Source organism: Battus philenor, unplaced genomic scaffold (genome assembly GCF_028537555.1).
Source record: "Battus philenor isolate CCGP_79_NKW_IND1 unplaced genomic scaffold, ilBatPhil1.0.hap1 SCAF_13, whole genome shotgun sequence".
NCBI classification, from domain to species: domain Eukaryota; kingdom Metazoa; phylum Arthropoda; class Insecta; order Lepidoptera; family Papilionidae; genus Battus; species Battus philenor.
This window is the reverse complement of record NW_027181675.1, coordinates 15,299,024-15,302,477: the sequence shown is the minus strand read 5'-3', so window position 1 is coordinate 15,302,477 and position 3,454 is coordinate 15,299,024.

Sequence of the window (3,454 nt, the reverse complement as noted above, 5' to 3'; positions counted from 1 at the left end):
GCTAGTTTTAGAAAGCTTTCTCAGTTCTAGTAGGCGACGCAGCCAAGCGGCGCAAGTGATTCCCTGACAAATCGCAGACATCTTAGCCCTGATTTTTCCTTCGTGATCACCCACGATAATAAATACAGGGTCGCGTAACTATAGTTCGCATTCGAAGGGCAAAGTGGACTCGGCTTTCGTATCGCACGCGGCTTGTTGTGCTCCAAAGTCGAACCCACAGCCTGCACGACAGCGGCCGGCTTATGCAGCTTTGAACTAGTATCGTTAACCGAATCGTCTCGGTCAATAATATGTGCAAACGAACACTATGTCAAGTCATATCTAATTCTAAGACATCTACCTCAAGTATGGCGGACATAGTTCGGCACGAGGTGCCCCTGTCGTTACCTTTCCCAAAGTCAACAATTAGCAGCGGCGGCCGCAGCTCGTTAGCTGGTCCGCGCGCACTCATCAGCATAGAATGCAGGCCGCGCGGCGCTTATGGTCGCCGCCTCGCGTTTGGGTCGCCATCTATTACTTAACCTGTTTCAGGACACAACAATTACAACTTCTAACAGTATCTGTTCACTCAACCATTTTTGTCTTTTTAACAAGAGCCCATCTATTGTGTAAACTTCTTTGGGAATCGCGATAGTGTTGTTCTGTCAAAAATAATTATATACCTCTATTGTTTCTTCTCTGGATCATAAATAATGATTTTTTTGTAGGAAACTAGAAACAAACGGAGCTCCTTGTAATAGCGTGCGTCCACTTAAACCAAAGCTGAGGATTCCAAACACATCCCTGTACTAAATAAAACGCACAAAAAACTTAGTAAGGATATTTCATCATAATTTTTACAAATGTCCTTGTTTCTCCTAAAAAAAAATCTTTACATTGTAGTTGGATATTTACAGTTTCTGTTTTATTAAATTTGACTCTCAATGAATGATTACCGAACAATAAACTTATAAAGTTCCATTACAAGAGAGTTATTATTTTTTTTTAAAAAGTATGTTAATATTTAATTCTAGTGCCTTGAATTTGTGTACAGATTCATGTTACCTATACTCCTCATTATGCGATAGTTTGTGATCTAAAGAAATAGAATCCAATTTGTTTGGTTGTCGGCGAAGCAATCAATTCTGTTATCTCAGTTGGAGCAGACGAACAGCTCAATGGTGATTTATTTGTAATATTTAAACACATTAATAGGGTCGTGTGGCTAACAATTACTGCTTCGCCTAGATTGCAAAGCATTAATATTCATATAAAGACTATTACACTTACTTTGAATTGACTCGTGTAACAATACAATTAACCAGTGTGTACTAATGTGAACCCTTCTAGTCGATGTTCGAACATTCATGTCGTTCTTTTGTAGCGAGAACATCTAACCAATTTGACACTGGCTTGACAACAACATCGTTAGACACGTTTATTCTTGTTCTATCTGTAAATTTCTAGTAAATTAAAACAAATCAAGTCGCGACGGTCTATCTGATACTCAGTGTAAGACATCGTCTGCCTGTTTTGCACCATCTGGTTGGGACAGTCGCACTAGAGTGGACATTTGTGGTAACTGTAGCGTGCCATACGTTACTTTGGTTCGGTACCTTCGTTCACTTCGGCCATTTTGATGCAAATGCTGTGACGTCACCGCCTGAGGTCAGTCGACGTGCGCTGGCGCAGCCTTTTTTCTCCCTCGTTCGGTTATTCTGGGTGTCGGCCATATTTAACCGATAATTACTATCAAATTTATTGCTCTGAACTTTGTACCGGTTCAGTATACAGGTAACATAAGCGATCACTTAACACAATATTTGTTAGAAAATAGCAATGTCATGTGGCGCAGTACTTGATTTAAAAACTTTTGACAGCCTGACCTATCTATAAATATTTAAGTAAAGTCATCCAAACCTGTTAAAGAGCAGCTCTTTTCCTGAGGTGTAACATTCGATATATTGTAGTTGTCCCAAAAATCCTCGCATTGATTTTAACTTTGTCAATGTTACTAGTAACACGCGCCTGATGTTATTACTTGTCTTCTGTTATTAGATAAGCAGATCGCAGTAGTCCAGCAAATGCACGTAAAATTGTTAAGAAATGTTTTAACTGTTCCTTTTGTATAATTAAAAGATATCATTACCATCAATAGAACGTATAGAGTAACAAAAATGTATCAAATTTTAGCCCAAGTTATTTAAACAGCTGCAGCGCCGGTGAAGCCTCAAACTCTCACAAGAAAACTGACTGTTGATTTCGCATTTACAACCCGCTGCAAGGACCTTATGATCAAAGTGATTATATAAAGACTTTACAGTCATTCCAGGGTACACTACCCCACCGCTCACAAATATAGAAGCTCCATAGTGAGACGTCAATGGACAGATCTGCCACTTAAAGTCATTTTGTATCATCATTATGTTTGGGGAGGAATTTATAAGGCTGTACAGAAATTCAAAAAAATCACATAATTACACTTGAAATCCCATCAACATTCATCCTCTGCGCTGTTGAGGAGCGCGAGGCCTTTATCAGATCTCATTGCTAACCTTCTGTTTTCAGCCGATATGCCAGCGTGGGGCTACGTAAAATTGTCGCCTTAAACCCATGACGTAACACAATCGGACTCCAACATCTATTATAAACTTTAAGTTATATACGATTAAATAAAATGTTGTGGTCGCGGTCATAAATCCAGAATATGCGTTAATAATTCGCCTCGTGCGGGACGGCGAGCGCACATCTCGCCGGCGCCCAAACACGAAGAAAAAAGCGAGTTCCCGGGTCCGCGGTCGACAACCCCCGGCCCGGGCTCGCGGGCTGCCCGCTTCGCCATTTCTAAGCGAAGTTATATCTCGTACACGATCCCCACGGCCCACGTCGCTAGTTGAGCGGAACAGAATAACAAAGCCCTCGCAGTGCAAACGGCTCGCCACTGCACACCAAGACGTTTCCGTAAACAACAAGCCTATATTACTATTTCTTTTCATCTTCTGCTCAAATATATAATAGAACAAACGGTAAAAAGGTCATTATAAAAGCGTAGTGCTTAACGCTTATCATGAAAAGGAATCCCACATCACCGCCAGCTTGTCTCCACAACACATTTTTTTTGTCCCGAATATTGAGTAAAACAGTTTCACGAGTTTACCAACTTTATATAAAATTAGATTTTATAACAGGGATAACCACGGTTTGATTGTGCGTGTGTGACAGAAATGTGTCAACGCATGCGTCGTACGCGCAGGTGTACCCTGTGGTCCGAGCAGCAGCGGGGCCGCGGGGCAGCCAGCGGGCCGCCGGCGAGGTGGCCGCGTGACGTCACCGCTAACCTGTCGCCCATTCATCCGAGCTGATAAGCTGTCGCGTTGCTGATAAGAAGCGCTCGCCCTCTGGCCGCCCGCGCTGACGCAACGGCGTGCCGATCGGCTGACTCATTTACATACACACACAAAGTTTTTGTTCTCTT